The sequence below is a fragment of the Schistocerca serialis genome, chromosome 2 (genome assembly GCF_023864345.2).
Source record: "Schistocerca serialis cubense isolate TAMUIC-IGC-003099 chromosome 2, iqSchSeri2.2, whole genome shotgun sequence".
NCBI classification, from domain to species: domain Eukaryota; kingdom Metazoa; phylum Arthropoda; class Insecta; order Orthoptera; family Acrididae; genus Schistocerca; species Schistocerca serialis.
Window position 1 is genome coordinate 335,117,948 of NC_064639.1, and position 14,577 is coordinate 335,132,524.

The window sequence follows — 14,577 nt, forward strand, 5'->3', positions numbered from 1 at the left end:
TTCATGTTCCCAAACAACCATGGAATTTTTATGGATGACAATGTGCCACGTCGCCGGGGCAAAAACTGTTCGCGACTGAACAACATTCTGGACAATTTGAGTGAATCAGTTGGCCACCCAATGCCGCCTGACGTGACTCCCTTTGTTGTGGCACATAGTCGAGGGGTAAGTTCGTGCACAAAATCCTGCACCGGCAACGCTTTCGCAGTTATGGACAGCTTAAAGGGCAGCTTGGCTTGGTACTTACGCAGGGGACTTCCAACTACGTCGAGCTGCTGCGCTAAAGCCGGGAAAAAGATGCGACATGATATTAGGAGGTATCCCATGACTTCTGTCGCCTCAGTGTAGAATGATACTCTGACTCCGCGTAGTACTTATCTTGATAAGCTGTTGCGTGAAATCTTGCCAAAGGGGCAAATAGTTTTCTTCAACGTAATGGTTAGGACCGCGTGGCCACCGTGAAGCGGTTGCCAGCTCAATGATTATATGATCATGAATCCGATATCAGACTGTATCACGCCCAGGGGCACAAATGGGTGGGGTACCCCTAAACTGGTTGTCGCTTCTGCTTTTCTTGACCGTGCGGCCTCTCCACACCACGTACCTGGTAATCCCGCGAAGGTCGTACTGTTCTCCTCCACACTGCTGCTGGCTTGCCTGAAATTATCCATCGAAATATGCAAGCGAGTAAGGGGAGCCACTCAACGTTAAGCACAACACTGTTCTACATCTGGTATGAACATGTATATTCTGAGGCGATATAGAAATCACAGGTTGCACTGTTTACACTCTAAGTCGTAAATGTTTATCTCTATTGGCAGTCTTGATGATTATCTGTCCACAATATCACTCGGACGAGCGTACGCGTACCGAACACGGCGCGGATGATTGTTGATGATGCGAAAGCCGAATAATCGAACGAAAGCTCTTATGCTCGCCACGCATACACAGATTTCTTTTGGTGCCAGTACTCCTTGACACTAGTAATGATATAACACTGTCCGTAAAGTTAATTTTTCAGTTCTCACTTGTACGAGCGTGCGCATAACCGTCGCAGTACGGCTGATTGTTGATAATGCGGAAACGCGATGATCGAACGCACGTTCTCACGCTCGTTACAAGACACTGGCACTTTACTGCACTGTTTTATGGTAACTAATTTTTGCTGATTCATGTTAGTTTATTCTGAGAGACCGAACACTGTGCGGATGATTGATACTGTACGGTACGACACGCAACGAGAGAGATACACAAACACGTTATCGGCGGCACTGCTCTTTTTTTAATTACTTCTTGACGCACTTTCCTCTGAATCATTTGCATATTTTATCGCTTTACTGTAATAGCACTTGTAGCAACACTTCAACTTCCGTACTAACAATGCCTCTCACATGCAGAGCTACACACAACACAACGTAACAGTTCCGTGTCCCGCGCTCGACTCTACAGACGCGGCTGCCCGCAAAGATACTCCACAACTAATCCAGCGATATGACAATACGCTTACAAGACGAATAATCTGTATAATATTTCTCTGCCCTAATCGTATTACAAATTCAGTGCGCACAAAAGCGTTCGAACACTTTACTACAGTCAGCACGCAGAGGCCAGCAGGCAAAGCAGCAGCGGTCAATCTCAAGGCAACGTCCCGGAAGCCAACGTGTGCCGCTGAGAAATACTACATATTCATTAACTTGGCCGGAAAATCTCCGACGTGAGCTATTAACAGCCATACCAAGTTATCACAGAGGTCTACTCCACGCATGGCTTGTACACGAAGCTCTTTGCAGACGATAGCTAATGCTGTAGTGGCGAAGACGTGATCGCAAAAAACAGTCACCTTTTAACGTTCCTTTCCTCGCCGTTTCTCAAAAGAACTTCATTTCTTATGAGACTGCCTGAATTTCAACATCCTACTGTAGCACCATACATCTGAAACGCTTCTTCTTTTCCGATTTTCCCACAGTCCATGATTCATTTCCACGTTCCAAACGCATATTCTCAGAAATTTCTTCTTCATATTAAGGCCGATAAATAGTAGAGCAGTTCTGGCCAGATACCAACCTTAGATTTACAGGTTGGTTGTAACTTAACTACCACTAATTGCGCCAATGTAAACGGAAAACTATTTACAGTGTGGGGCCCAACTTCATAGGAATGATTTTCAAACTGTGCGCCGCGAGATTTGCGTTATTAGTAGCACTAGTGTCATGACTCGCCGTTTGGCGCCGATACTGATACGGTGACGTAGAATTGAACAGAAGCATCATAGTGTGTTACAGATGCAGTCAACAACAATCTGGACAAAGTGTTCAGGGCTTTACTCGTAAACTGTTTTATCACAACAACAGCAATAGGGCTGCTGCTCTTCGTGAGTATCGACGCGTTAAAGCAATACGGAGAGGTCGTCTTTCCGCACCGGTTGCAAGAAATTTCGAAGTAACTGGCGATTTGTGAAATGCCCCTGGGAGAGGCCGACGGTCAATTGCGCTACAAACTGTTGGAGAAGCTCATGATGATACGATTGAGAGTGCTAGACGCAATGTGTGATCTTCAAGCAGTCACGAGCTGTGTCACTACTGCTGAATACTCCATGGTCCACCGCTCGAAGAGTGGTGCCGACAATTGTGAACTTTTATCCGTACAAGTTACACATTGCGCATGAACTTTTGCTACGTGACACATACGTTCGAGTAGACTTTGCTCTCAAGCTTCTTGCAAGGGCTGAAGTTGGCGACATGTGGCCTTGGAACATTTTGTATAGTGATGCAGACTTTACGCTCACTGGATAAGTGAACACTCACAAATGTTGGATTTGGGGATCAGCACTGCAAATGCACGATCATGAAGTTCTCCTGCACAGTGAACGCTTCATTGCGTGGCTTCACGTCACGATTCATGACCGGTCCACTTTTCTTAAAGAAACTCTGACCCCGGATTCTAAGGACAAGCATCGTAAACGCCAAATTTTAGCGTGATCTGAACGGCAAACTTTAGTTCAAATGGTTCCAATGGCTCTCATTACTATGGGACTTAACTTCTGAGGTCGTCAGTCCCCTAGAACGTAGAACTACTTAAACCTAACTGACTTAAGGACATCATACACACCCATGCCCGAGGCCGGATTCGAACCTGCGACTATAGCGGTCGCGCAGTTCCAGACTGTAGCGCCTAGAACCGCTCGGCCACCCCGGCCGGTGGCAAACTTTAGTGTGATCTGCTTCGGCAACGTCTTATCGCTGCTCTACAAGAGAGAGGTTCTTGGTCTCAGCTGTTTCGATGCACTCTGGAACTCCACATTGTTACAAATTGAATCATTGGCCAGTAGTTCCAAAGTGCGTGGCCATCAGTATCACCAGATTCGAACCAGTGTGATTTCTGGCTGTGGGATTACCTGAAGGAGAAGGTTTATCACCGGACCACTAACATACTTTGAAGACGAGCATAGTGAGGGAGGTAGCCAACATCTCTCCTGAGATGTTTCGGGCGGCAGAAGAGCAACCTCCAGTGTGCGTCCAGGCTGATGGTCGTCACACTGAGCAAGGTTTGTAACCTAGGACGCAAACACGGAACGCAGTAAACGATTATTACTTTCTCATGTCGGAATTAGAATGAATTTCTGACGAACTTTTATTCGTTATACACTGACGGAAAAACATAGTACACCCTTTGTCAGGTTTCCAATTCACTCGAGGTTTATTGTTGCAACAGATCATGAGTACATGAAATTACTGCGTTTACAGATCAATAGCAAAAGCGGTTCTCAGGTATCAGGTGTCGACCCGTGTTGAAACACCCACATTAGTACATGGTGCAGCGTCCACTGGCGGCAATATAGGCGCTGACTCTTGCCTCCAGTCGACGGACTGTCCTGAGATACGCTATGCCTCGCCTGGTCGTACTGCTCAGTACTTCTGTAAGGATCGTTGGTTGACGAGTCGTACGTGTCACTTCTCGTCCCATACCCCACACGCATTCGATTGGAGATAAGTCTGGCGATCGTGCTGGCCAGGGAAGTTGCTGTACCTATTGTGGAGCACGTTTAGTTACACGAGGAGTGTGTAGGCGAGCATTATTCTGTTGTAACTACACATCACATTTCTGTCTCAAGAATGACAAAGGAACGGGTCTAACAACATTCTACACATAAAGAGCGCTTGTTAACGTCTCCTCCACGAATACCAAAGCTGAACGAGAGTTGAGCTTATCGAACACCAAACCATAAGGCGTGGGGTGGGGCTAGAGTGTCTTAGACAAATGCATCTACGAGACTGCGCCCGCTACGTCTACATCGTACGCACAAACAACCGTCATTTGCGTGCAGGCAGAATTTGATTTCATCACTGAAATTCACGAAGCGTCATTCCAAGTCACCCTCTGAGGGCACCAATCGAGCCTTGCACGTCGGTGGTGTGAACGTGAGTGGAAGACGGGCCATAGGTGTGCGTACGCGTAGTCCCACAGCTAATAACCAGTTCGCAACGGTTCCTGTTGACACGTTTGGACTCACAGGCTCTCTTATCTTTGCTGTGGTATTTGTACGATCTGCCGTTGTTGTCCCTACAATACGACCATCCTAGAGGGCGTCTGTATTGCCTGGACGCCTGGAACCTCATCTAGAGGTGTGAGAATGTTCACGTGACCACTAATATCAGTATCGTTGCACAACTGGCTCAGCATGTCCAACTTGTGACATTTCTCCGAAAGGAACATCCAGCCACTCGGAAGGCCATAGTTTGACCCCTTTCAAATGGTTCAAATGGCTCTAAGCACTATGGGACTTACCATCTGAGGTCATCAGTCCCCTAGACTTAGAACTACTTAAACCTAACCTAAGGACGTCACACACCTCCCTGCCCGAGGCAGGATTCGAACCTGCGACCGTAACAGCAGCGCGGTTCCGGACTGAAGCCCCTAGAACCGCTCGGCCACAGCGGCCGGCTGACCCCTTTGAAACTTGCTCACTTGACTGTAGGAAGGGGTCTTCCTGCTTCACATTTTTGCACCACACGGAACATTCTGGCTGTGAGGATTCCTCATTTAAGGGTAGATACAGATGGCACTCTGGCAGCTATGCCACTACGACGTTGCTACCATTACCAGTACATCTGCTATCTCCCAGGTGCCATTTGCCGTCAGCGGATTGATATTTTCTTTCCATGTGTACTATTTTCCTCGGGTTGTGTATGTCTCTCGCGTGTTCTTACAAATGTTTCTTCAAAGTTTTTCATGGCGGCCCTCTCAAGTAGCGAGTTTAATTACAACCACCATGTATTTAAATACCTGTGGTTACCCGCCTCTTCTTTGGATATCTCGTGGCCATATCAATTAATTCATCTGCTCCGGATTGTCGTTCAGATGCTCGTGAACGCCGCGCGTGTGACTTGTTTACGGGCAACGTCCTCTCACCACGAAGAGCTGCGTGTGGTGCTCCTGAGGACGGTGCAGAGGTTGCCGGCCGGCACGTCGCTCTTGCAGAGTCCGGGCTGATGTCTGCAGAGCCGCTGGCCGGCCACGCCCCTCATTGTGTTCGCCGAAGGTCCCCCGTTGAGCAAGGTCGCGGCCGAGCCCGCAGCCGCGCCGCGGCTGCTGCGAGGTGCCGAGCGCTCACTTGCTGTTGCTGGCAGCGCACACCGAAATGCGAAACTAATGACATTATAATGCCCCGTCAGCCCGGCCGGGAGATTAGCATAACCACTGGTTGCCGTTGCGAGATTTACTACCCTCTTACAAAACGCCCCTCGCCCCGGAGATGCACCTGACCGGTGCCACTGACCGACCTGCGCAACAAACAACCGATTTAGCTTCCCACGGACTCGTGCTGCCCATTTAGTAGACACTGTTGCGAGTTACTGAGGACTTCGGATTCGTTCACAGCAGTACCTGGGTGGGTTGTTTGGGGGACGAGACCAGACAGCGAGGTCATAGGTCTCATCGGATTAGGGAAGGAAGGGGAAGGAAGTCGGCCGTGCCCTTTCAAAGGAACCATCCCGGCATTTGTCTGGAGCGATTTAGGGAAATCACATGATGGCGGACGCGGAATTGAACCGTCGTCCTCCCGAATGCGAGTCCACTGTGCTAGCCACTGCGCCACCTCGCTCGGTGGTAGTACCAGCTGCCAGAGGTCACCCGATAACTTCGGCCGACAGCTTGGTCGCAGTACATCCGAACTTCTTCCTCTATTTTTGGCGGGGTCAAGTGGGATAGATTTGGTTAGGTTGAAGTCTATTGCATGTGCAAGGTAGGTATTTGATCGTTGCAGACACATGGCTGTTACAGTATTCTGTGGAAACCAGTTCGTATATATGGCCACTGATGGATTCTGTATACGATCGAAGTTCACCTCATCGGCGTCAGTTGAGACCTGAGGATATTATACAGAATCTACGAAACTAGTTGAACATCAATAAAATAACATCAAAATGATGGCCCTAGGTGTTTCCTTGTATTACGTAAACGAACGAAAAAAGTGCTACAGACCATCACTCAGAAGAATGAGCATACCAAAACCTTGGGATGAGCTGGAACGTCGATTTCGCTCCAGACCCCAGCCTCCAGCATCTCTTCCTTCTCTAGAGCCGGTTCTTGAGCAAGAATGGACTGTCATTCCTCCCGACACTTCACTTAAAGTGTACACAGAATTCAAGCCCTCGTAAAGCGAAAGGGTGGACACAGCCCGTATTACTGTCCTGATACGTTTGATCAGATTATGTATGCAGATGTATATACTTACTAATCCACTGGACTTTGCGGCTCTGAGTGCTGAATGTTCTCAGTTCTGAAAAACTAGGGAAACCATTTGGTAGCTACTGGTAAGCCTTTCGGCACGTGAGGCCGTGATCCAAGGAAATCTTCTTTTCCTGACGTTTCGTCCAGAACTGCGCTGTACATCCACAGAGGCGCTCCTCCGCTGAGTCTTGCCGAGGAGCACCTCTGAGGATGTCGAGCGCAGTCCTGGACGAAACGTCATGAACAGAAAAGTTTCTTGGACGACGACCTCAGATGCCGAAAGGTTTACCAGCAGCTATGTCATCCTGGCCGTGAAAACCTTCACTCAGGAAAATCATTTGGTCCTAGCTCGCACACGGCGCTGTGCAAATCGCTAACTGCAGAAAACATGTCGGGCAAGGGTCATTTCACAACCACCAACAACCCTTGCATTAAAGAACATGGTGCGCCAGTGATTGAGATGCCAAAAGCATGGAAAGGCAGACCTTCAATTAGTGCGTGATTCAAGGAAAAAGGCGTTGACGAAAGAAAGGAAGGTATAAGAAAACCTCTCTCGACGTTCATCGACCCTTTGATGGCCTTCACCTAAACTTTGTAATTTATTTACTGCTCTAGCATTTTAATCCAACTTTGAGCTGGAATCTTTTCCATTTATTGCCTTATTCTACAGGGTGTCACACAATTTATGCTACACACTTCTAGAGGTAGTAGAGAGCACTTAGTAGATCAAGTTTTACATAGGAACCCACATCCGGAAACGCCATCCAACGACACTACAGAGCGTCAAAGTTATAGGCGCCGGCGCTTGTGTATTTATGTATACAGTGTGTTACAAAAAGGTACGGCCAAACTTTCAGGAAACATTCCTCACACACAAAGAACGAAAATATGTTATGCGGACACGTATCCGGAAACGCTTACTTTCCATGTTAGAGCTCATTTTATTACTTCTCTTCAAACCACATTAATCATGGAATGGAAACACACAGCAACAGAACGTACCAGCGTGACTTCAAACACTTTGTTACAGGAACTGTTCAAAATGTCCTCCGTTAGCGAGGATACATGCATCCACCCTCCGTCGCATGGAATCCCTGATGCGCTGATGCAGCCCTGGAGAATGGCGTATTGTATCACAGCCATCCACAATACGAGCACGAAGAGTCTCTACATCTGGTACCGGGGTTGCGTAGACAAGAGCTTTCAAAAGCCCCCACAATTGAAAGTCAAGAGGGTTGAGGTCGGGAGAACGTGGAGGCCATGGAATTGGTCCGCCTCTACCAATCCATCGGTCACCGAATCTGTTGTTGACAAGCGTACGAACACTTCGACTGAAATGTGCAGGAGCTCCATCGTGCATGAACCACATGTTGTCTCGTACTTGTGAAGGCAAATGTTCTAGCAGCACAGGAAGAGTATCCCGTATGAAATCATGATAACGTGCTCCATTGAGCGTGGGTGGAAGAACATGGGGCCCAATAAAGACAGCACCAACAATGCCTTCCCAAACGTTCACAGAAAATCTGTGTCGATGACGTGATTGCACAATTGCGTGCGGATTCTCGTCAGCCCACACATGTTGATTGTGAAAATTTATAATTTGATCACGTTGGAATGAAGCCTCATCCGTAAAGAGAACATTTACACTGAGATGAGGATTGACACATTGGTGGATGAATCATTCGCAGAAGTGTACCCGTGGAGGCCAATCAGCTGCTGATAGTGCCTGCACACGCTGTACATGGTACGGAAACAACTGGTTCTCCCGTAGCTCTCTCCATACAGTGACGTGGTCAACGGTACCTTGTACAGCAGCAACTTCTCTGACGCTGACATTAGGGTTATCGTCAACTGCATGAAGAATTGCCTCGACCATTGCAGGTGTCCTCGTCGTTCTAGGTCTTCCCCAGTCGCGAGTCATAACCTGGAATGTTCCGTGCTCCCTAAGACGCCGATCAATTGCTTCGAACGTCTTCCTGTCGGGACACCTTCGTTCTGGAAATCTGTCTCAATACAAACGTACCGCGCCACGGCTACTGGCCCGTGCTAATCCATACATCAAATGGGCATCTGCCAACTCCGCATTTGTAAACATTGCACTGACTGCAAAACCACGTTCGTGATGAACACTAACCTGTTGATGCTAAGTACTGATGTGCTTGATGCTAGTACTGTAGAGCAATGAGTCGCATGTCAACACAAGCACCGAAGTCAACATTACCTTCCTTCAATTGGGCCAACTGGCAGTAAATCGAGGAAGTACAGTACATACTGACGAAACTAGAATGAGCTCTAACATTGAAATTAAGCGTTTCCGGACACATGTCCACATAACATCTTTTTTTTATTTGTGTGTGAGGAATGTTTCCTGAAAGTTTGGCCGTACCTTGTAACACCCTGTATACAGTTTGATTTCGTAATGATGTTAAAGACTTTCAAGGGACACGGATAAATGTATCAACTTGAGGTAAGGCTCCCTGGCTCGGAAACGAAGGTGTCGAAATTTACAAACGAAAATCGTTCCGATACCTATGACTGCGGAATACAAGTAGCGGGACGGTTGTTGCAAAGAATGTATGGTAGATAACTTTCAAAGATGGTTATATAGAGTGGTAGTATGGACCAAGAAAAGAAAAAATGTCTAGCATACGTGGGCTCTAAAATGTATAAGTGAGGAGTTACGAACACTTTTTCATCTGCAATAGTTTGAAACGCATCTCCTCTATTGAAGAAGTGCTCATAGCTCTTAAGGTATGCATTTTAGAGCTCATGATTACGAGATATTTTTCTTGTTTTGGTCGATACTACCATCTGTGAAAGTTGTCTACCCTACAAATTTAGCAACAACGGTATCGGTACATGTATTGCACTGTCTGAGGTACCAGAATGGTTTTCGTTCATAGCTTTTGACTCGTTCGTTTCCGGTCCAGGGTTCACTTGTGTTAACGAACCGTTGCAACGCCTGGTCGACGTTCGCATCGTCGCCACATGAGGCACTATGTTCCTGTGTACAGGTCATTGAAAAATGATTCAAATGGCTCTGAGCACTATGGGACTTAACTGTTGAGGTCATCAGTCCCCTAGAACCTAGAACTACTTAAACCTAACTAACCTAAGGACATCACACACATCCATGTCCGAGGCAGGATTCGAACCTGCAACCGTAGTGGTCACTCGGTTCCAGACTGTAGCGCCTAGAACCGCTCGGCCACTCCGGTCGGCCAGGTCATTGAAAGTAGTAAACATAGACCTTACTGGACAGTTCAATAAGCAGCAGTTTATTGGTGATCCAAATGTCTTTCATGGACTTGGAATGCAGTTCATGTGTGATGTTTCAGCAGTGTTTGGAGGCAGTACGTGGTTCACCTTTGCTGTTGTATGGGGCAGTCATGCAGTTTATGGTGGCCTTGAAGCTTTCCCTCATGCAAATATTCTTGCTTGGAAGACGTGGGGTAGAAAGTACTGGGCTGCTAGCGAAGGTGTCTTGTAGTACTTTAGTTCCATATAAGCCTTTTTTTGTCAACTAGGAGAAAGAGCAAGCACTCTGACGATTATTTGTTTATATGGGCTAAAGAAGGCAATAGCAAATTTTAAAATAAAGATTGTAGGTGATTTTATACTGTATTATTGACAATAAACTTGACCTTGAATGTATAAAGTGTTTTATTTATTAAATTAAGTTGATCTTGAACCAAAAACAAAATTACACATTGATGTTGCCAAAAGCCGAGAAGCGATTTTTCTTGGTGTTGAAGCTTTCAGGGGTACTCTGGGATGCACTTAGTGTCTCCGGGAACCCCTGTGGGTTGCAACAATACCATACAGTGTTGGAAACGTGCAATCGCGTCTTCGTTCAACAATGGTCGTACTAGCTACTTTGCCTTGCCCACTGGGCGTTCCAGCACGCGACGCTCTAGTTTGAAAGTTTATAATATCGTCACTGAATCACCCTCTTTATACATGCATTTACAGGCGCCGATGCTTTGTAGCGTCATTGGATGACGTTTCGGGATGTTGGTTCCTATGTAAACTTGATCTACTAAGTTTTCTCTACAACCGCTAGAAGTGTGTACTGGAATTGTGAAACACCGTGTATTTTGTTTTCTTCATTGAATGCTTTACCTTGAACTTGTCTGGGACTAAATAGAATAACTAAAATAGAAATAATTTAGTACCCTTCAACTCATTACTTCGTTCGCACAAAAAAGAGCAATGTGGCGCGGCCACTGTAAATCGGCGCGTAACGCATGCGTTTCGAAACGGGAGGACGGAACCGTAAACTGCCAAGGACGCGCTTCGCCCGCCTGCCCGCACCGGTGATCCGGCGAAAGCGCGTCATTGGCGGTCGGACAATGGCTCCTTCACGCCGGCAACACGTGCCTGACGTCAGAGCCACGGTGCCAATGGGCGCTATTTTCGCCATTCGGCCTTCGGAATTGGGTTTCCCTAACGTGTCGATGAACTTCCCCTCTTTTAAAGCCAACCGGCTGATACCTGCCAGGATGATTTGCACGCACGCGGACAGAGCAGAGTGATCCTTAAATGCTCTGTAACTATTAAACTGAAAAAAAAGTATACATCTACTTTACAATAAATTTATTGGTTGCAGTGAATTCTACAGCAGTATTTTTTTTTAGAAATGTGTCTATAATGCCGAGTGCCAGTAGCAACGCAACTGCATCCTTTATGTTACAAACCGAGCAAAGTGGCGCGCTGCTTCGCACGCTGCACTCGCATTCGTGAGGACGACGGTTCAAACCCGCGTCCAGCCATCCAGTTTAGGTTATCCGCGATTTCCATAAATCGCTCCAAACAAATACCGGGATGGTTACTCCCAAAGAGTACGGCACATTTCCTTCCCAAACCATGACACAATCCGAGCTTGAGTTCCGTCTCCAATGACCTCGATTCCTTCCTTAATGCTGCAGTTTGAAATCTTGATTACATTTAGCCGTGTGAAAAAAATTAAGGTATGTAGCGAAAAAGTTTTGCCCATAATCAAAATAATTCCCATTATCTTAAAGCTCTTTCTCAAAGTTTAGTAGTTAACGCAGGAAGAAGTTAACGTCTCGTCGATTTTGACGTCCTCCAGACTAAGCACAAGCTCAGACCGCTAACACCTGAACTGGAAATTCTAATGGCTAAGAAAAGTTATTAGATTCTGTTGTAGAAGTACAGTTGGCTTTATTGAAGAAGTAAGTCACACTTCGTCTGTTACAAGAGATGTTCAAATCATCAGCTTGACAGAATACGTCTACACACTGAATCTCAAATTCATTCCCTTATGGTTAAGAAACATACAAAACTACTACTTGGAAACAAAAAGGCAAAGGAAGATGTCCTTCATGTTAGCCTTCACACTCGTCTGAACTGAATCCTCTGGCTTTTTAAGACGAGGTCCAGCTTAAAGACGTCGTGTACGGAAATTAAAATCCTCGAAGACTTAAAACCAGGACACTGTAAATGCCTATCAAAAACGTGGAAATATTCCGAAGGTGTTCGGAGGAATTCTAAACTCAATGAGGAGACGAATAAGTGCTGCTAGTACGACACTTTGAACACCTTCTTCAACAGGAACAATTAATTATACAGTACCTGAACTCATATCCGATAGGTCGCCACGGTGTAATGCAAGAAGTAAAGTCACTGTGAGCCTCAAAAATATTGAAACTATGGGTCCTTTTCCCAAGTCGTTTACCACGCTCGCTGACGATGATCATTTAGGTAATGCAGAACCACGATTCATGGCTGAACGTAAATGTTTCCCGGTCACAGCACCACGCCAAACGCAGAAGTTTGTGTTGTGGTGTTAACTGCAGCCTGCGCATGGGACGGCAATTCCCTAGTCCGGCTGCTGATAGTCTCCAGTCAATCCTGATGAATGGTGGCACAGAATGTTGCAGAGAATACATTACTTCTTCCCAGACGGCAGGAGCAGATGTGGAGGGGTCACGGTGTGCTTGGTTGTCAGGCGTGGTTGACCAAAACCGTGGCAGTATTCCCACGTTCCCATGCGGTTCATTGCGCCACTTTCACATCCGAATGCCTCTCAGATATCGATATTGGACTATTGAACCAGCCGGCCAAATGGAGTCCCACAATGAGGCCTGTTTCTAAATCGAAATTAGAATTATATTAATGCCTTCAGCAGCTGACGGTCGTTGATATGTATCAACAAGGACAGGTGAAAATGTCTGCTCCGACCGGGACTCGAACCCGGGATCTTCTGCTTACATGGCAGACGCTCTATCCAGCTGAGCCACCGAGGACACTGAGGATAGTGCGACTCCAGGGACTATGTCTGGCACGCCTCCCGCGAGACCCACATTCTCACCTTGTATATCCATATGAGTATAGTTCTGGCACACATATTCCCCGAACTCTTAAGGGACTTGGTAAGAATGTCTTCCACGAGTAATGATTGTGTTGGGGTGGGACACTACGAATGTAGTCCGGGCACACATTTTCACCTTTCCCCGTTGATATATATGAACGCCCGTCTGCTGCTGAAGGTATTAATATAATTCTGCTTTCGCTCTACACGGCTGCCGGTCACCAATGTCCGAAAGAACAGACACCATATCCATATAAGCATATGTTTCTAAATGTGTCGAGCACTGATGATGCTGCCTCAGACGTGTACACCGCCTCTCCAAGTCATGATAAAACCTTTTGTGATTCACGTCCCTTATGTACCCTACTAGCCCTGGTAACAACGCTAAACACGAACAATAGTAATGTACTCTAGTGGCCGTACTTCTTGTCACAGAGAATAGCAAGTCTATAATAATTCACGTAACTGCCGCTGGCGTGCACTATTGCTAAGTTACATTAGCGTCCCACCACGTTTTTCACGTGTTCCACATTTTTCTCAGACAGTGTATTATTTTAGCAAATGGATCTAGAAAGTTATCTGGCATCTGATTAAAAGGCCTGAAATATTCTGAAACATAGGGAAAAATTATACAAAAAAGCAGAAAATATTTGTAATGAAACGTGTATTTTTCAGACGCGATAATACGAATTTATACAAAATAGCTGTGGCTTCATTTTACAATACTAATTCTTCGCAATCGTCTGCAGCATTATCCTGTAACTGAATACTAATCTCGTTGATAAGATCGTCATCTAATTCGTTAAGGTGGAGCTACAAACACTAATACTAAATAAGACGAATTAGCTCAATATTTCTTGTAAAGTCGGAAAAACAGTATTTCGTGTACATGCGCACATGAAATATGACTCGGGAGCCTGCATATTTAGCCAAACCAAAGAAAGAAATTCATGTCTTAGATGTCTATAATTGTTAAAAAAATACATACCGTACGGCCGCATTTTGCTCAATAGGCGAATTAGGGAACTGTACCGGACGCCTTCCGGAATCCATCAACATAGGCGTTGGTGCAAATGGTTCAAATGGTTAGTTCAAATGGCTCTGAGCACTATGGGACTTGACAGCTGTGGTCATCAGTCCCTTAGAACTTAGAACTACTCAAACCTAACTAACCTAAGGACATCACACACATCCATGCCCGAGGCAGGATTCGAACCTGCGACCGTAGCAGTCGCGCGGTTCCGGACTGCGTGCCTAGAACCGCGAGACCACCGGCAAATGTTCAAATGTGTGTTAAATCTTATGGGACTTGACCGCTAAGGTCATCAGTTCCTAAGCTTACACACTACTTAACCTAAATTATCCTAAGGACAAACACACACACCCATGCCCGACGGAGGACTCGAACCTCCGCCGAGACCAGCCGCACATCCATGACTGCAGCGCCCTAGATCGCTCGGCTAATCCCGCGCGGCTAGGCGTTGGTATCTGTCGACATCTGAGTACCGTTGGTG

At 46.4% G+C, this 14,577-nt stretch overlaps 1 protein-coding gene and 1 non-coding gene across 2 annotated transcripts in view; one reads left to right on the forward strand and one right to left on the reverse strand.

Moving 5' to 3' along the window:
* The window catches only part of LOC126455959 (protein NDNF), a 396,783-nt gene that overhangs the window by 165,139 nt on the left and 217,067 nt on the right, over positions 1 to 14,577 (forward strand). The window lies entirely within an intron of this gene.
* Trnat-ugu (transfer RNA threonine (anticodon UGU)) lies at positions 12,925 to 12,998 on the reverse strand. The gene has a single exon. It is a non-coding gene; the product is annotated as a tRNA-Thr (tRNA).